The sequence below is a fragment of the Phyllostomus discolor genome, chromosome 7 (assembly GCF_004126475.2).
Source record: "Phyllostomus discolor isolate MPI-MPIP mPhyDis1 chromosome 7, mPhyDis1.pri.v3, whole genome shotgun sequence".
NCBI lineage: Eukaryota > Metazoa > Chordata > Mammalia > Chiroptera > Phyllostomidae > Phyllostomus > Phyllostomus discolor.
Genome location: NC_040909.2, coordinates 33,267,707 through 33,288,785, shown reverse-complemented (window position 1 = coordinate 33,288,785; position 21,079 = coordinate 33,267,707). Strand labels below are relative to the sequence as shown.

Here is a 21,079-nt window from a genome sequence, read left to right as displayed (position 1 = left end):
CCTTCCTTTCTCTCTAAAAATAAATACATGAAATCTTTAAAAAAGAAAATAGGTGTAAGTGGTGGCAAGAAGGTAAGGAAGGGAAGGGGTGTACCAGCTGATAGAAGGAATCGAGGTGGAGCACCAAAAGCATCTACTACCGCATGTGCCACAACTTAGCTAACCTTAGACACTGAGATTCAATTCTGGAACTTCTGTTGGAACTATTGGGAAAATAATCTCTCCTTTTGCTTATTGTGAAATTGGTAGGATGCACGCCTGAAGCTGCTTAAGATCACAAAGAATCAGCTAAGAGGAAGCAAGTATAGAGAAATGTAAAGAGACAGAATCCTGATGTTTTTGTTTGAACCTCACAACCAGCTGTACAAACAGTCATATGACCCGGGCTGCATACAATGTCCATTTAGGCACAGAATGAAAGTTGATGAGTCCCAGGGGCACAATTATGAAAGAGAAAGCCAAAGGAGGAGCACTCATGGAAGATGCTGAGAGGTCAGAGAAGTAGGAACCAAAACTAAGGAAAAGGTTTTGACCCTGTGTCAGTAAGGTTTTACATAAACTCCTTAGGGGAATTAGTTTTCTGAAATATTTCCTGGTGGCACATTCCTCCTTCTTCTAGATCTCCTGGGACTTTGAAATGGACATGTTCATTTTTGCCTCTAATCCAACACTGCCTTCTTGAAGATTCAGACCCCTTGCATAACTCCTGCTCACCCTGTGATCCCACCCCTGGCCACAGTTTATTAGAACCAATGGAAATCACTCCACAGCCAGTAGGAACCTAAAATAATGGGAGAAGAGGCACCTTGGGAAGACAGAAGAAACCAGTCCTCACAAAGAAACAGGTTAATAAAGCAAATACAAAAGAAGCAGAGACCAACTTTGTGAGAACTGGAGGGGTAGTTTCACATCCTGACTTTCTAGTTTCAATCTTGTGTCACCAGGACATTTCCTGTTTTCATATGATTAAGACATTGTCCATTGACCTCTTACAATAATGTATGCTTCACATAAGCTAACTCAAGTGGCCCTTTGTTTTATTATTAGTCTTGTCTGAAATAGAAACAAATTGCCTATCACATGTATGTGACCCATTAAATAGATGTGTATGACATTTAGACAATATAATAGATTGATATATTGGCACCAATTCTCTACCTTTGCCTGCATCCATACCCTTTGCCATGTGACTTTGCAGTTTCTCTTGTTAGAGGCAGAATGTATTTCCCCTTACTGTGTGTGAAGCCCCATGACTTGCTTTGGTCAAAAGGGTGTTAGAAGACATTATGCAACTGAAAGCTTGAAATCTGCTTCTGCAGTTGGGTTTTCCCATCAGTCTGAGCCGCAGAATAAACACATATGGAAGATATCTGAGCCCTACTCTATCTTTTCATAAAGAAAAAGGATACTTGCTTTAAAAAACAGAGATTTTATTTATTTACTTTTTAGAGAGAGGTGAAAGGAGAGAAACATCAATGTGCGAGAGTTATATGGACCTGTTGCCTCTGGTACACCCCCAACTGGGGACCTGGTCCACAACCCAGCCATGTGCCCTGACTGGGAATTTAGCCAGTGATCCCTTACTTTTCAGGCTGGCACTCGACCCATTGATCCACACTGAGCCCTATTCTCAAAGAGGAGTCAAGCACAAGTGAACCTACAGCTTGGAGTAAAACCAGTCAACCAAATCTCATCTAGATTAGCTAACTCCCAGACACACTACAAGAATAAAAGAGCATGGGTTGATTCGCTACACAGAATTACTGTGACTAGAGCTCACTGATATGTACACTGATGATTCCTGGAATATTCCAGTTTACCAAAGCTATTGCACACTTCCCACACTTACTGAAATTTCCTTGGCCTTCTCCTCAGTTCACAGGGGGACCTGTGTGGTGGGCCCAGCTTTGTGCATCAAGCCTCATAATACCTGAGCTGTTTTGAGGTTCCACTGGACATGACCTTTGGTTCTCTTCAGGGTCTACTCTAAAAACATTATTCTTCAAGTTCATGGCTTAACCCTAGCAAAGCTGGTGAAGCTTCTCTATAATAGGTGCTGAATTTTGGAGCCTAACAGCAAAGTAGTGCTAACTAGTAGTGCTTTTTTCTGCCATAGCAAGACCAATAGATAGTTAAGTAAGAAGCCCAAAAGACACTGACAAATAATCTACATAAATTATCTCATTTAATCCCTATAGTGTCTTGAAGTATGTATTATAAAATGTTATATTATCTCCATTTTTCATCGGAGATTGAGAGAGTTTGAATGAAATGCTCAAGGTCACCAAGCTGGTTAATGGAAGAATGAGTTAGGATTCAGGTCTCCTAAATTCTGGTTGGTGTTCTTCCCTTTGCCTACAAGTGTGAACAAGTCTGTCCACAGCAGTGTGTCCAGTTCTTTTCAGCACATATCAGCTATCCCAGTTGGAAGGAGACTCAGTAGTCATGGAGTCCCGTTCTCCTACTTCAGAGGAGAGATAAAGTTAGATCAAAGTGGCAGAAGTTTGGGGATTAGAATCCAAACCTCATGACTGAAATTGAAGGCATGTTCAGGGCACCAGGCTGTCCCAGTTCTTTTGCCAAAGAAAGGGACTAAAATTCTTTTGCCAAAGAAAGAGTTTATTTTACAAGGTCAGCCACACTGTAAGAGAAATACAAACAGAAACTCTGCCTGGTGATTACCCAGTGTATCCCAGTTTATGGAGTCTAAGATAACCCTCTAGACTCCCATAATCTCTGGAGGTCAAGAAGGCCTGTGCCCTCTGCCACTTCTCCCTGGAGTCTCACAGTGTTTGAGTGTTCCACTCAAATCATAAAAACAGAATGAGGGCCAACTTCTGTGCTGTGCTATTAGTCCTGCCTTCTGGCTACATGGAAACCGAGAGACGCCCTTCCTAGAGACTGGAGCTGCACTCACGGCCTGTGTTGGCTTGTATTTCTTTTTTTTTAAATATATTTTATTGATTATGCTATCACAGTGTCCCATTTTGCCCCCTTCACTCCCTTCCATCCTGCACACCCCCTCCCACCCACGTTCCCCACCTTTAGTTCATGTCCATGGGTTGTACATATAAGTTCTTCAGCTTCTCCATTTCCTATACTATTCTTACCCTCCCCCTGTCTATTTTCTACCTGCCATCTATGCTACTTATTCTCTGTACCTTTTCCCCCTCTCTCCTCTTCCCACACCCCTGTTGATTACCCTCCATATGATCTCCATTTCTGTGGTTCTGTTCCTGTTCTAGTGGTTTGCTTAGTTTGCTTTTCTTTTTGTTTTAGGTGTGGTTGTTAATAATTGTGAGTTTGCTGTCATTTTACTATTCATATTTTTATCTTCTTTTTCTTAGATAAATCCCTTTAACATTTCATATAAGGGCTTGGTGATGATGAACTTCTTCAACTTGACCTTATCTGAGAAGCACTGTTATCTGCCCTTCCATTCTAAATGAAAGCTTTGCTGGATAGAGCAATCTGGGATGTAGGTCCTTGCCTTCCATGACTTGGAATACTTCTTTCCAGCTCCTTCTTGCCTGTTAGGTCTCTTTTGAGAAATCAACTGAGAGTCCTATGGAACTCCTTTGTAGGTAATTGTCTCCTTTTCTCTTGATGCTTTTAAGATTCTCTCCTTCATTTTAATCGTGGGTAATTTAATTATGATGTGCCTCAGAGAGTCCAAGTTCTTTGGGACTCTCTGAGCTTCCTGGACTTCCTGGAAGTCTATTTCATTTTCCAGATAGGGGAAGTTCTCTTTTATTATTTGTTCAAATAACTATTCCACTTGTTGCTCTTCCTCTTCTCCTTCTGGTACCCCTGTAATTTGGATGTTGGAAAGTTTAAAGATGTCCTGGAGGTTCCTAAGCCTCTCCTCATTTTTTTGAATTCTTGTTTCTTCATTCTTTCCTGATTGGATGTTTCTTTCTTCCTTCTGGTCCACACTGTTGTTTTGAGTCCCAGTTTCTTTCCCATCACTATTGGTTCCCTGTACTTTTTCCTTTATTTCACTTAGTGTAGCCTTCACTTTTTCCTCTATTTTGTGAATGTACTCAACCATTTCTGTGAGCATCCTGATTAGCAGTGTTTTGAACTGTGCATCTGATAGGTTGGCTATCTCTTAATCGCTTAGTTGTATTTTTTCTGGAGCTTTGATCTGTTCTTTCATTTGGGCCACTTTTTTTTGTCTTGATGCACCTGTTACATAGTGAGGGGTCTAGCCTTAGGTATGCTGTATGTGCGGAAGAGGTCTGAGAGAGAACAATATCACTTGCTCTGCTCTCTGCCAGCTTTCAGTCACTTCCCTCGCTTCCCACAGGCAAATTGGGCCCTTCTGGTGCTGATTCCCAGGTGGGTGGGCTTGTGTACATTCTAAGACCCTGTGGGTCTCTCCAACAAACTCTCCTGTGAGGCTGGGAATCTCTCCCACTGCCGCCTCAACCTCTGCAGGTGTTTTCAATCAGTGGCTTGAGGCTTTATTTTCCTGTGCTGGAGCTCTGGGCTGTGCAGTCTGTCTCGCTCCTCAATTGTTCCTCCTGGTTCATCTACACATGAATGTGGGACTACCTCCTCCACCAGCTGCCCACAGTCTTGCCAGCTAGCTACAGCCTTGCACACCCCACTCCACAATCTGGTGCTGAGTCCTCCAGCCACCACCTTGCCAAGAGTCTTCTCCATGCACCCATCTCCACCCCTCCTACCGGTCTGGATGAGTGTGTCTTCTTTAACTCCTTCGTTGTTGGACTTCCATACAGTTCAACTTTCTGTCAGTTTTGGTTGGGTTTTTTTTTTGTTTTTAAATTGTTGTTGTACTTCTTTTGGTTGTGTGGGGGGGGGGCACAGTGTGTCTATCTACACCTCCATCTTGGCTGGAAGTCTTGGCTTGTATTTCTTGCATTTCAAGGAGCCAGCAGGCGGAAGGCCACAAGAAGATCCCATTAAGGAATATGAAACATATGCTTACATGCTCCTTTTCTGCTTTTAGGAAGACTGAAGAATTAACCACTAATGAATTTCTAGAAGTAAACATGGATAGTGCCAAAATCAAGAGTGCAAGAGAAAACACAAATTAAAAAACAAAACCCAAAAAACTATGAATTTGTGTTTGGCCAGTTGGCTACTCCCCTTTCTCTTCTCCATAATTCAAAGTTTGAAAATGTTATTTCTAAGACATATCCTCCTCATAGTAGCAGCAATATTTTGGAAGGACAAGTTAGTGATGCATCAGAAATTTGAATAGAGCTTTTAATATTTGAAGTTAGTGGGGAGGCAGGTATAAGGGGACTAAATGGTACTAGAAGACATACAATAAAAATTTTAAAAAATATTTGAAGTTAGGATTCTCCAACTGTATTTTTACTTCTCTTAAGTATAGTGTCAAAGTCTACCTTCTTCCTCATGGACACCTGGGCCATCCAGCTCTGTGAGTTTCTCCTTTGTAAATGTCATGGACATGGTGATATATCACTTAGATCCCTTTCAATGAAGAATCACTGCACCAGCTGTTAGGAGTGCTTTTGACAGGCAGCATTCTGCCATCAGCCCCTTCAAGGAGATTAGCTTCTCCCACAGTCAGTCTTTCAAGGCTGGCCATATTCAATGAATAAAATTACAGAAAATAAAGGCCTGGCCACCTCCACCCAACATTCTCACTCTGAACTTTCCTTTGCGGTGTCAAGGCTACTTTTAGCCTTGCATCACACTTGCATTCCCCTCTCTGTCAACTCCTGCTTCCTTTTCCTTATTTGAGCAGGAGGTGGTCCTAAGGGTACTTCCCAATAAACATCCTACACACTAAACTTTATCTCAGATCTGCTTCTTGAAAAAGTTGATTTGAGATATAAACTGTTCTCATGTTTTTTTCAACTTAAATAGACAATTTTTTGAGCAAGTTTAGATTCTCAGCAAAATTGAGCAGAAGGTACAGAGATTTTCCATGTATTCCTTGCCCACCATAAATGTAGCCTCTCCCATAGCAAAATCCCACACCAGAGTGGTTCATTTGTCAGAACTGATGAACCCATACTGACACATAATTATTACACAAAATCCACAGTTTATATTAGGGTTCTATGGGTTTTGACAAATGTAAAAATGATATGTATCCACCATTATCAACAGTTACTTCAAGAATGTCTGCCTTATGTCCCTAACCATAAGCCCATTCTAATTAAGTTTATCATGGTCTTCTTCCTGAGTTTTTTAGTTTATATGCTGATCTTCCCTCACTATTGTCACAACAGAAAGTGACCTTTGTCCAACACCTCAGACCCTGAAGGAGAGAAAATCACAGAGGTGGCAGAGTCTTGATGACTAGGGATGGGGTGTCATGGCTAGAAACAAAACAGCTTAATTCATGAGGAAGGACTTGCTGGGTTTAAAATATGATCTCCTTTTTAATTATTTTATTATTTATAATAAACATGCTCCTTGTGAAAAGTAAAAATTGTATAGACAAGTTTAACATGAAAAGTAAAAATTTCTCCCACTCTGAAGCCCTAATCCAATCCCTCACTCCACAGTTAATCAGTAACTGTGATTAATGATTTCCTCTGTGTTTGTATTTGAAAGATTAGTTTTAAGGGAGAGATGATGATTCTGGCTTGAGACACATTAAGTTGAGGATTATGGTGTTGTATCTTGGTGGCAATGTTCCAATAAACAGCTGGATATTTTAAATAGGCAATTAGAGAAGTAAGAACTAATGAGGATTTTTTGTCTGCATTGTTAATGGTAGGAGGGTGCAGGAGCTATAAGAAATAAGAGGGAAGGAAAAAGAACACAATTCTTAACCCTAGGCAACACCCACATTTCAGAGGTGGCCAAAGAAGGTTAGCCTCTTGAAGGAGACAAAAACAATGGCCAGTGAGGTTAAAAGAAAAAGTTGAGAAATGCTTCTGTGTTTCAGTGACATATTAACTCTACTTCCCTGTGAAAATGCAATGTATATACAGTTGGCAGCCAATATTTCTTCCAGCAACAAAACTTACAGGGAACATAATTGCATTTTGTGCTGTATTTTACCGCAGAACTTTCTGTTGGTTGCTCTTGTTCACCAGCCTTCTACTCTATATGCTGGACTTTGGGCCTCATGTCTATGTAGACATGAGAAAGCTGTAAGCTCTCCCCATGCCTCAGCTTTCTTTTTAGTTCTGCTCTCTGGCCATTGTGAAAACCCCTTTCCTGTCCTCCTGTGGCCAACTCTAAATTGATCCTCAATGATCCCCAAATACTGGTATTTATACCCTTTCATAATTTCCTTCCCATACAGTTGGGTTGGGCCTAGTGAGTTGATTCTATGGCATAGATAAGGATGTCATTTCCATTATTAAGTTATAAAATTTTGTAACTTGCTAGCAGACTCTCTCTACTGTCTCTGGGCTTGAACATTTTAGGTAAGCAGCCATGTGGTAGAGGCTAATGTGGCAAGGAACCAAACACAGCTTCTAGCTAACAGCCAGCAAGGAACTAAAGCTCTCAGTCCAACCGCCCATGAATAACTGACTGTTATTAACAACCCAAGTGTGACCTTAGGAGCTGATCCTTCTCCTGTTGAACCTTCAGATGAGACTACAGTCCCCAGGTCAACACCATGATTGAAGCCTTATGAGAAACAGTGAAGCAGAGGACCCAGCTCAGCTGTACCCAGATTTTTGACCCATAGAAACTATAAGATGATGTATGTGTGTTATTTGAAGCCACTAAGTTTTGGAGTAACTTTTACACAGTGAAAGATAATTTTAAGCACACCAAACCCATAATGCTGGTTGTCTCAGAAGTATCCCAAATTTCATGTCAGTATGCAGGAGTGCAGGAAAGCAAGTTCAGGAGAGTGATGATGAGGCGTGAACTAGAACAGTGACGGGGAAATAGAAAGTAGGCAGGACCAGCTGGACTTGATCAACTGGATGATGGAGGATTCAGGAGAGGAGTCAATATGGACTCCCAGGTGGAGAGTGGGGATGTTCACTCGAGTGGTTTGCAAAGGGTGGGCTGATGGGGAGATGGTTTTGCCTATTGTTACCCATCTTTAGGCTAGAAAAAAGTTTAGTTTCCAACTTTCCTCTTCTGTTTTAAAGCAGAGGTATTGGGAAAGTGTGTAGGGGGTATATATAAAATAATTTTGAAGCTGGGTCATGGGTTCATGTATTTTACAATTCTCTCAAAATTTGTACATGCTTGAAATTTTCTGTATAAATTTCTAATCATAAAAGGTGAACAGCTAGATGGATTATTTAAGTCTATGCAGAGGAATACTGGGGGGGAGGGGAGAGAGAGAGAGAGAGAGGATGTATTAAAGGTAACAAGCAGCAGAAGAAAAATAAAATAAAATAAGGACAATTTAAAGCAATGTATAAGAGAAGGAGCCTGGGAAATCCCTTAACTGAAGAGGCAGTAGCTAGAGCTTTTAAGGGGAGCATATGACCTTGTCCACTGAAGGCCCTGTGACTGCCTGAACTCTGAGTTTCAAGGATAGTCCCACCCTCTGGTAAGATGCTTAGGACATCTCATGGGTAGAGACAGTAGCAGTATCATTTAGAGCAGGGTCATTGTAGAGAGTCATCTGCAAATCAGTCAGGCAAGAAAAGTGCAAGAGACATGCTCCAGATAATGGTTGTGGCTTTCCCTAAAGCATCCAAGTAGGCACTGATAGACTGCTGAGGTACAAGGCTGTCTTCCACCTTGGCCTCACTGATTGAGGAAAGGGGGTTGGGGTGGGAACAGAGTGACCAAGTGCATCTATAGACCTTCCAGATGGAGGTCTGGGAGGCAGTAGGCCTTCCTTCTAGTTGGAATTGACAAGATACTACCCTACAGAAGCTAAGAAGGAACAGCCCAAGACTTACTAATCCCACTGTCTTCTGGAATAAGGGCCACCTAACTGACCTTCTTTGTCAGCCTTTTATAATCCCAGAGGATGGGTGGGCAATCTGCAGATAGCTAAATAGTTGATTTGAATAGCTGGGATGAGGCAAGAGTAAAACAAAAGCTGACAGTTATCTACAGACTTGGACTCATAAAAGGAACTTTGCACGATCAAATCAAATATAGAATCAACCGCAGTACCTACCATACAGGACAGATTATAGTTTTAAATATCACTCATGGGAATGGGTCTATCACGTATCTTCCTGAGACAAAGTCAGTGCTTTCCTCTCAAAAAGATGATGGATCTTGCAAAGGTAAAGTGAACATTCCTTACTAAACTCAGAGACCCCCTAAATTCCACTATTACTCTCACCCTACCTCTCAGGTGAAGAGAGCATCTAGAGCCCTGCAACTGAGTCCCTGCCTTGGCAAAAATATATTCATAGCAGTGGTGTGTTGGTAAATATTTAAAAACTGGCTCTCAAGGGCTAAAGTGGAGAACAATCCCTGATTTAGCATTTGCCAATATCAGTGGAGTAAAAATCCTGTTTCCAACCTGCCATCAGAGAACACAGTTGGGAAGACATCTGCACAAGTAGTTCTTACAAGCAACCCATCTTCTTCTGAATACCCTGGGCTTCACTCTTTCTAGTGGGAGGCCTCATATACTTTGGTCTCATGTTCTCTTTCTAGTTCTAGATGTCTGCTTATGGCACATGTGCTCAAAGACCATTTATTTAAAAGAATCATTCAGTGCTTTAGTCTTAAATTAAAAGAATCTTTTTAGTAGTGAAAACTAACTGTAATTATTTTAATAGCTTTCATTATTTAAATATTAATATTAGTGTTTTAATAAGTCATTTCTCTTCATGGTATGTTGCAATTAAATGCAATTATTTTATAGCTTTGGAAGTCAAATACAAAGTTATATTTGTGATACTGTTCAGTTTCTAGAAACAAATACATTAAAATGTATAATACATTCAATATTTTTTAGTTTTAAAAACATTTTAGAGACCAGGTTCCAACCTGGCTTCCTGCAATGTCTGTGATCTTTGTACCAGACTGGTTGAGAGGTAAGGCACAAGTCAGCCAGGAGATGATCCAGCAGCTCCTAAAGGTGAATGACCAGCTTATTCAATGTATCACGGAGTATCAGAACAAAGGCCTGGTGAATGACCACGTCCAGTGTGTTACATAGAAATCTTATTTGTTTGGCACCATTGCCAATGCCAACCCAACCAGTCCTTCAAAATTAATGAAATAATCTTCCAGATAGCTGATGTGAAGAGTAATTGAATGTAATTCATTTCCTGTGAAATGGAGACAGGACCTTTACCAGCTCAACTGCTGAAAACATGAAGGAAATCCTTGTGGCTGTTTTGAAAGAGTAAATGTAAAGAAAGCTACTAAATTAACTGTATCTCAATGTAAATATTTATTTATTTATTTATTTACTTTGTAAACAGATTTCTTTTTAAACATAAATCTTTTTAAAAGATTTTATTTATTTATTTATTTATCTATTTATTTATTTATAGAGAGGGAAGGGAGGGGGGAGAGAGAGAGAGAGGGAGAGAAACATCAATGTGCCGTTGCTGGAGGTTATGGCCTGCCACCCAGGCATGTACCCTGGCTGGGAATCGAACCTGGGACTAAATATTTATTTTTAATAATTAAGCAGATTCCCCCAATTAAGTAGCCTCCAGGTGTTTTCTTTCCTGAAATAGGTGTGTTTGGTTAATAAAGATATTATGGGCATCTTTAAGTCTACTTTTTTAGTGTCAACCTGAAAAGGAAACTGAGGAGGTGCTTGGCAATCAGCAGGAACTGGTGAGACTCCTGACTGTGACCCTGCCAGCTGAACACGTAACCGTGTTCTCCTTTCTCTCAGTTTGTAGTTGTGGACCCCTCCACCTCTCTTTTAGGGTTGCTGCAAAATAAAGCTTGCGTTTCCACAAAAGACTGATAGTTAGGTATAGAAATTTTTATGTATTAAGTCTTCCATTTCCTTTTCCAGGAAAACTGTAGAAACTTAAAAATACGTGTAACAACACCATTATCATTGCTAAGAAAATTCATAGTAATCCCTAATTATTATTTAATATCATCTAATGATAGATGATGTTATAGGGGAGGGGAGGGCAAATATCTTTTTTCTTCTATTCTTTTAATACTCTCAGCTAGGCTTCCATAACAAATGACCAATTAACAAAAGAAAAGCATACAAGCCCTGAGTGATGTGACATTGTGACTTGGTTGAATGTCACTGGTCCTGCAAAGTGAAAGGTCCCCAGTTCAATTCCTGGACAGGGCACATGGTCACTTGGTCCTGCAAAGTGAAAGGTCCCCAGTTCAATTCCTGGACAGGGCACATGTCTGGGTTGCAGGTTCTGTCCCTAGTTGGGGCCATGTGAGAGGCAACAAATAGATGTTTCTCTCCTTCTCTTTCTCCCTTCCCCTCTCTCTAAAGACAAATAAATAAAATCTTTAAAAAGAAAAAAAGCATTTTTATTTTTCTCTGATTATAATAGTGTGTTTACTATTGAAATTTGGAACATGCACAAAAACAGAGAAAAAAATAAATATCATCTATAATTCTAATATCTTGGGAAATCTACTATAACATTTTTGTGTAGTTTCTTCTATTGTTTTTGTTATTCATATCATATAGTTCATTTTTTAAAGATTTTATTTATTTATTTATTTATTTATTTATTTGAGAGAGGGGAAGGAAGGGAGGAAGAGAGGGAGAGAAACATTGTGTGAGAGAAACATTGATCAGCTCCCTCTCGCTAATGCCCCAACTGGGGCCTAGCCCACAACCCAGTTATGAGCCCTGACTGGGAACTATACCGCTGACCTTTTGCTTTGTGGAATGATGCTCAACCAACTGGGCCATGCCAGTCATGACTCATATAGTTCAATTTTTTCCCCATACCACTCCCCCCAATATAGTTCAATTTTTTTAGGAAAAATGAAATCATACGCATTTTTAGTTTTGAATTCTGCTTTTTTTGTCATTGTTGTCTTCAGATTGCAGATATAAATTGGTACTCTCTCTTTGAAGGACAACTAAAAATCATGATATAAATTTTAAATCTACATATCCTTTTGTTACAGGGCAAAATGGGATTTGGCCACCTGCCACAATACAGAACCATAAAACAGAGATTGTTGGGGGAAGAGAAAAGGTTTTTATTAACAGGGTGCCCAATTTGGGGAAGCTGGGGGCTCCCTTGCTCCAAGCTATTCTCTTCTGCAAAACACAGAAATCCCTTTGTTCCCCAAAAGACTGAAATCCAAATCCATGCTCCAAGATACCCCCACTCCATTCTTATCTGTAGTCCAAGGCTGGTACATGGATGTGTCTCTGTCTCTCCAGCTCCAGGCTCTCTCTTTCTGGAGCATGTGTTTATGAGGCCAGCATCTCCATTGCCCTGCCACAGCTTCCTCTCTCTCCCACTGCAAGGATGCACTGCTAGATCACTGAAGCCTGTTGTGGGAGGGACTCAGTCTGCTGGGCTCTGATGTCCAAGGCTGCTTGTGCCCTTGGGGCTGAGGTATGTTCCCAGCCTGTGTGTCTATGTGCTGCTCTTAGAGCAAGAGAGCAGTACAAGAGCCATGCCATGCAGTGCAGGACCACACCATCCTGCTCAAAACCCACCACTAGCAAGATGCATATCCCTAGCAAGCCTGCTCCAGACCAGGTGGGCAGAGCAATGCAACAGCCCAGATGGGAGCCTGGTGTCTGATGGGTCTGGTGCTGAAAGGGTGCTCATCCTGTACACAGGACTGAGCCTCTGCTGCTGGCTTCTGACCATGCAAATGATGGGCCTTTTGTTTCAAATCTTTCCCCCAAAATCCTACATGCTGTGGGAGTGTCCAAATTCTAAGCCAATTTGGGCCAACATCCACCATGAGCATCGGCCCACACTATGTCTCTGTCCCTTCCCCTGCCTCCATGATTCAGAAGTGGGTAGGAAGGTTTTCTAGCTATGCAGGAGCACAGTGTCTCTGTCTGGGGTGAGGAGTCACTTTGTTACATGTATGTTGTGACCTTTTCAGCCCTGCACAGGCTCTGTGCAAGCTGCCTCTGGCTGTGTCATGCACACTGCTCAGTTGCTGGGGCAATGGATGGCCACATTAGCTTGTTTACTGTTTGTTGCCTGAGGATTTGGAAAGGCTGTTACATGGTTTTTGTTGCAATATCAATGGGCACTTCCCAAACCCTCCTGAGGGTCTTTTTGGGGAGTGCAGGTTCTCACACTGCTTCCAGCTTCCTGTCCCTGCTCCCCAGTGACCTGGCCAGACCCCTTTGACCCCTATGTTACACTTTGATCCAGCTATTCAATTTATTCTCCAGATGTGCCCCATATGATTGAAAAGATGGATGTATAGAATTTATTTTTTTTTAATTTTAGAGAGAGAGAGAAATAGGGAGAGAGAAAGAGACATTGATTTTGTTGTTCCACCCATCCACACATTCATTGGTTGCTTCTTGTATGTGACCTGACCAGGGATCAAACTAGCAACTTTTTTACTGTAAAAGGCCAAAGACAACATAAATGTCCACATTGACAGACCTAGGTAGGCCAAGAAGGAATGGAAAATCACCAGCAAGAAAACTGTACTGTGGGAAACTGTAGCCTGGGAAAATGCTTGCCTGGGAAACTAACTGCCTGCTGACCGTACCAAGGACAAACAGAGGCCTGGCTAAGATTAGGGTCTGGGGTCAGCCTATCCGGCATAACAGCATGCAGCTTTAACTCACTTTAACTCGAGCCTGACAAGATGCATCAAGAACAATGGTCAGCAGAAAGGACACCCAGCAACCAGCTCTAGCCAATCAGACTCTGACATCCCAGTTACCCTTCCCGGGTTTTTGTGCTTAAAAACCCTGCCCTAAGAACACCTGAGCAAGTCTTAACCTCCCTTGGGTGGCTCCACTTCCCCTCTTATTCCCCGCTAATAAATCCTGCTCCTTAGCTCTCTGCATCCATCTGGTTTCTTGAGGGGCTCCGACCTAACACACATGTTACATCATACAACGAAATACAGTCAAAGCTTGGTTCTCAAATGTCTTGATTCTCAAACAGTTCAGTTCTTGAACAAATTGTTCACAGAAAAAATGTCTCTGTTGTCTAACAAAACTTTAGGTCTCAAATCTCTGCCTGACAACCCTTTCATGCTGATAGCTGTGTAATCAGTCACACGTCTGTCAGGCAACAAAGGAGATTCGGTTTTTTAGTTTTTGAACAAACCACTTCTGGAACAGTTTTCCAAAATAACAAGAACTGAGTTTCCACTGTACTATTCAGCCATCAGAAAGAAAGTAGTTATGTATAAATAACCCCCAAGCTCAGTTATTAGAAATAAATATACAGGACAAAGTTAATAGTATGCTCTGTCATCTGTGTAAAAAATTTAAAAAGTGTAACAGGGATATTATATACCTTTATGCTAATATGAGCATAATATTTCTGAAATCAGACATTAAAAATCTGTAAAAATGGCTCTCTTTGGTTTCGGCTGCAGAAGCAAGACGACGAAGGGGACATCATCATTTGGAAAGTGCCACAGCAAGATGCACATGCTGTGCCACCGCTGTGGTGCAAAGGCCTACAACCTTCAGAAGTTCACTTGTGGCAAGTGTGGCTACCTGCCAAGAGAAAGAGGAAGTATAACTGGAGTGCCAAGGCTAAATGACAAAACATCTAAAAATTGTATACTGCCGACTCTGGCATAGCTACTATAAAGGAACAATACCATAACCCAAGAGGGCAACTGTTGCAGTTATCCAGTTTATCTTAAGGATTTCAATGATTAGTCAGGCAATAAATGTCCTGGTGTAAAAAATATGTAAAAATGAGCCCTGGCTGGCATAGCTCAGTGGATTGAGCGCAGGCTGTGAACCAAAGTGTTGCAGGTTCGACTCCCAGTCAGGGTACATGCCTGGGTTGCAGGCCATGACCACCAGCAACCACACATTGATGTTTCTCTCTTTCTCTCTCTATCTCCCTCCCTTCCCTCTCTAAAAATAAATAAATAAAATCTTTTAAAAAAATGTAAAAATGGTTATGCTGGGGATGGATCTGGGGATTTAGAATGTAAGGAAGGTTTTGTATCTCTTGCATATATCCTTTGCAATGTAATGCTCTTTTTTATAACAATGTGCATGTATATTATTTTTTAATTAGAAGAGGTAAAGTATTTTTAAAGGGACCTGAAATTCTAATATGTGGAAAAAGCCATTGTTAACATTTTGATACATTTCTCCCAGTCTTTTCCTTTAGTGTGAGTATATGTATGTATGTGGATACATACATAGCCATGCATATATACCGATAAGAAACAATACATACACATACTTGTGTATGTGTGGGCATCATTTATGTTGTTTTTCTTTTTCTTTTTGACTAAATAAGTAAAGCTATGATAAATATCTTTGTATATATTTAATTTCATTAATTTATTTAATTCTATTTAAATTTTTTCTTAGAGTAGAATTACTGGGAATTAAGTTTCTTTATATGTGTGTGTGTGTGTGTGTGTGTATTATTTTCTGGAATGTCTATACCAATTTATGTCCCAAGTATGGAAGAGATTCTCTATTTACTATCAAGTTGATTTTCCAAAATGAAAAGTTTTGTTAAACTTTTTCATTATAAAATTAATATATACTAAATATACAAATTCAAAAAATACAGGAAAGTTATAAAAGGGAAATAAAAATCACTATCCAGAGATACTTACCATTAACATTAATGTATGCATCCTGATTTTTCCCAAGTATATGCATATTCACCTGATTTCATTTAACTTAATGTTCCCCTCCAACCTAACATATAATACAGAGATACAGTATCTTTTTAATAGGTACATAGTAGTCTATTATAAAGATATGCTATAAATGGCTATGACAGGTTGGGTTCTCTGAGAAGCAGACTCTGAAATAAATTTTAACAGGCAGGATATTTACTAATGTGTCACCTTGGTATTAATATATGTGAAAAGGAGGGGAAAGACGCTGCATTTAATAGAGAGAGAAGTTAAACTGGCATGTAAGTCCAGTGAGAGCCTCAGCTGACCTCATAAGGAGTTCCAGTGATGGAATGGCCCCTCAGCGGTATACCAAAGTAGACTGAGAAGGCCAGGGCTTTTTATACCCTAGCACTAATTAGTTACTGGCTATGGACTATCCTGGGCAGGGGCATGCCTTTCTGCAGCTGAAGCAACCCTTGAAGGACCTAATAGCCTTCCTAGAAGTTAGGATAACAATACTTTGTTAAAGAGAGATCTGGGCAAAATATTACAATGATCACTATAGTCTACTTCTTGCTCTATTCAGATACTCTTCTTCATATTTGTTCTGGGAGCAGCAACACCATGATTAGAGTGGCATCTTTTCCTATGGGAAACCTTTAAAAGGAAGGTTAATAGAATAAACTACAACCCCTGCAGCAAGTCTCAGGAACTATGCCTGATACACATTGTCTCCTTATTGCACTATCCATTCTAGATTCCCCTTATCCTCAGCTATCAACTCTGCTGGTCTCAGGGGCTTACCTGATAGCATGACCCAGACCCTCATCCTGGTCACCTTATTATTCTTGGGCTGACATTGCTACTCTTGATCATGTATTGTCAAAGCTGGACACACTTTGGACATGCACCAAAAGTTGTCCAATTGGATAACCTTAACGCCAAACATATTCTTCCATGCCTCCACTATCTAAACTGTACCTGAATGTTGACTCCTCTTTTGGCCTGCTGGTCTCTGGACTCAAATAGCACAAATAGCTTAGGTTCACAACCATAGTTTGTAGCTCAGCAAAAGTCTTTCTATGTTCCCCTGGTAAATGTGTTTTCCCTTTGAAGATCAGTACCCTCAATCCTGTAGAGCTCAGAGTTGGGAGACAATTTTCTGAACTCTCATGTTTCTGCACATCTTGTGAACAGACACCAAAAGTTTTTGCTCTGAACTATCATTCCAAGGATGTCTGTATAGTGAACAGCCTTAGAAGATAGATATGTTTTATCTTTACAGAACTAAAGAAAGCTTTGTTTACTGTCCAGTAAAATAAAAGTAATGTCTCCCTCTGGGAAAAAGTCTGGGTAGATTGTTTGATATAAGTTTTGTGTTCTCTAAACTCAGAGTACCTCAGCTATGATGCAAACCCACTGAATGTACAGTGTTTATCTAGACCACTCCACATCTTCCTCATGGTACTTGAATAACAAGGGAAACCAATGTAAATATAAGCCTCATGCTGCTTGCTGTAGTATGAGCAACGAAGTCTTCTGACTCTGAACCAGGAGTTTCATGCCTTCTGCCAGCATCCATAAAAGTGGTAGACTACTTGTCAGCTTACAAATAGGGTAAAATCTCAGACCTTTCATGGTTCTTGACAATTATGTTGTAACTAAGTATTGGAGAATTAACACAACCCTGGGACAGAATTGTAAATGTATATTGTTACCCATTACATGTAAATGAGAACTGTTTTTCATTCTCCTTTCTGAGATGGAAAAGAATATATTTGCCAGGTTAATGGTTGCATACCACATACCTATGTTACACTGACCTACCAAAGACACCACATCTTGTATCTTTCTTCAGAAATCAGTCTTATTTTTCAGGGACCACACTGGTGAATAAAATTAAGGCATGATAGGGATCATCACCATTCCTGCAAACTTTAGATCTTTAAAGGGGCACTAATTCCCACTATTTTCCCTAGAAATACTGTTTTTTAAAATTTATGTCTAAGCTAGGGGAGGGGGCAGTTTCAGAGTCTTCCTGTTGACTTTCCCCATTATGATAGTTGTTACTTCATAGGCCAAAGACCCAATATGGTGACTATGCCAACTATGAAGTATATCTAGTCTGATTATATATTTGAGAACTGAGGATGGCTAACATTGGGCCCTCTGTGACCTGGACCTTGGATAGTTTTATAGAAAGTCACCACTGAGTCACTTAAGGAGATTGGCGCCCTTCACAACAGTTTATTTCTTATGTCCTTGACATAACGGTGTCGCCTCCTGGTCTTATGTAAACTAATTAGCTGGTGAGCTTTCCATCTTTACGTGGTATATGGTCTCCAGCAAAACAAATTCCCTGATCCTTTAAATTCTTTCTCCCACTGTCTGCCACAGAAATTATGGAATCTTAACCTCATTTAGTATGGGCAATTACTTTTTTCATGCTTCTAGGAACCATCCAAGTAGCCAATTTACACTGTCTCCTGAGGTTCTTTCTATGATGTTAAATCCTGAGTAGAAGGAGAGTGATCCTAAATCTAAGTTCTCCCTTATCTGTTCTTATGTTCCCTTCCTTTTCATCAAGCACCCTCAAAATTCAATTCTACACACGCTCTCTCAGTTCATGCTAGCTAGATATTGAAGCTCTTTTGGGTATACTCATAGTTTCCTCCATTATCATATCCAGCACATTGGAACTTAATATCAGTTCAAGGCTACTAGACAGGAGACAACCTGAAAGCAAATCATTTTTTTAAAGATTTTATTTATTTATTTTTAGAAGGGAAAAGAGGGAGAAATAAAGGGAGAGAAACATTCATGTGTGGTTGCCTCTCATGTGCCCCCTTCTTGGGACCAGGGCTGTAACCCAGGCATGTACCCTGACTGGGAATTAGAAGCATTGACCCCTTAATTCACACACTGACACTCAATCCACTGAGCCACACCAGCCAGGGTTGAAACAAATCTTCAGAGGGAGATCAATTGTTGCCTTGAAGGGAAGAGGTCTGTGCATCATCCCTGAACAATGGGGAAAGAATAGGTCTTAATAGGGAAGGGTGGGCCACTTTGGGAAACATCCTTATCTAATATATCAAATCTTATTCTTTCCCAACCAGGGGACTGATCTGGGTTTAGTATACTTATCTTGGTTAAAATTTTAATCTTTGGAGCTTAGCTGCTCTGACAGAGTTTATTCTTTAGATTACTCTAGTCTCCCATTCGCAGGAAACGAGAGCTATTTTGTATCCTGTTTTCAATGAGTGATTAATCACTCTCAGCTTTTCATAATCTTTTTCCAGTTCGTTACCAGTATGAGCTCGAGCTGCCATAACCAAATACCATAACCTGTGTTGTTTAAATAATAGAAATTTATTTCTCACAGTTCTAGGAAGTATGGGATCAAAGTTTCTATTTGCTGGTTCGGTTCCCAATAAGGGATCACATCCTGGTTTGTGGACAGTTGCCTTCTCACTATGTCCTCACAGGGCCTTTCCTTCATGGGGAGAGGGAGAGGGAGAAGAGGAGAGGTAGGGGAAGAGAGAGGGATAGGTTCCTTTTTTTTTTTAATAAGACTATCAATCCTATCAGATAAGGATGATACTTATATGACTTCATTTAACCTTAATTACCTCCTAAAAGTCTAATCTCCAAGTACAATCACATTGAGGGTCAAAACTTAAACATATAAACTTAGGGGGGAACACAATTCAGCCTATAGCATCATCCAATTTCATTGTCCTTATAGTTACTATTTTACCCATATTTCTTAAATACCTGATATATCATATTACTTAATATATACACTTCCACTGGTGTATCAATCTGATTCACCATCTAAGAAAAGTTTTTTTCTTTTAATTGTTCAAGTACAGTTTTCTGCCTTTTACTCCCATCCCAGCCCATCCCCCACCATCCAAGAAAATTTTAACAACTAAACTGTAAACTTGTGATTCAGGTCTCAATGTAGGTGAGCAGCTAATCATCAGGCTCTAAAAGCCCATTTTAGTGCTTGCTTACTCAGACCTCACTCCTGGCACCAACTGTCACATGTTGGGTCTCTGTGAAGCAGACTGTGAGATAGAATTTAACAGGTAGAATATTTATTAAGGTGTGCCCTTGAGGTTAACACTTGTGAAAGGGAAGAAGAGGAAGCAGGATTGGGCAGAGGAAGAAATTAAGCTGTATGCAGGTCCAAAAGGGGGCTTGGGGTATAAAATTGACCTTCAGAATTGTTCCAAGTTGGCTAAGATGGTCAGACTCTTATACCCCAACTTTGTTCAGTAATTAAATGTGGGACACCCTGGGCTGGGGCCTAACCTCAGCAATGTAGCTTTTTGCAAATGTAGCAATCCTGAAGGTATCAAAGACTGCCAATAGCGTGCTCAGTACCTAGAACAAGTCCTTAATGTAGTAGGATCTGAGCAGCATATCACAATGTCCACCACAGGAGTGAAGTATTTAAATCTCCTTTTGTTTTCATAGAAGGGAAAAAATTTTTCATTCCTCATGAAGAAAAAGAGTGAGAACTTCACAGTGTCTCTCTGTCTCCCAAGGGAAGTAGGAATGATTTCTCTGATAGATGAGAATAGGAAAAGGATTCAAGCTTGAAAGGTTCTGGGCTTTCTGTTTCTCTCTCTCCCACCCTTTCTAAACTCTGCTGTCTTTACCCCCTGGCTTGTTAGTAGGATTCAACAAATTCTCCGCCCTTCAATATTACGAGCTTACAGGGCAGACCTGAATCCCATGGGAAGACCTGAGGTTCTTCAGTTTTGCCTATGACTAGGTAATGTATTCACCTGTGGACTGAGGTTAGGGAACCATTAGCAAGCCCATTTGCCAAATGTAACCTCTTTCTCTAATTGGCTTTATCCAAATTAATTTTTTAAACTGTATTTATTATGAAAACTTCAAACATGTCCAAAATGAGAGAGAATAATACAATGAATGAACATATATTCAGTACCCAGTTAAACAAATGTCATGATTTTTACTCAAGTCAGTATTTTTATTTCTTCCTGATTCCTGAATCTTATTTTTCATTTGTTTCCATACTTGGAAGGGAAAAAAATAGTATTATTTTAAATATTAAAAAAAGAAATCAAGAAACTTCAAATAAAATCTGGATTTGTGATTGCCCTTCTGGAAAAGAAGAAAAAAGCAAAAAAAAACCTGGTAACACTAGACAGCATGGCAAAACCCAGCTGGTTCTGAGAAGCAGCTACCCACTTTACACTGGGTAGGAACTCTCCTGTTGGTCATAATATCCACCCCTCCCAGCATGGAAGCCAACTGTCAGTTTGTCATTCATCATAAGGTTTAAACTGTTGCTTTTATTATAATGAACTTCCTCCCTTTCCTTACTTATTTATGTTATCTATCTGGCTCCTGCAGGCATTTGAATTTTTGGCCCTGTCTCTATAGACACAGCCTTTTAAGTCTACTTAAAGACCAA

The 21,079-nt window shown here is 40.3% G+C and overlaps 1 pseudogene; it reads left to right on the top strand.

Annotated features, from left to right (window-relative positions):
- Positions 1-9,901: 9,901 nt before the first annotated feature.
- Positions 9,902-10,288, top strand: LOC114501291 (annotated as a pseudogene).
- The last annotated feature ends 10,791 nt before the right edge of the window (positions 10,289-21,079 follow it).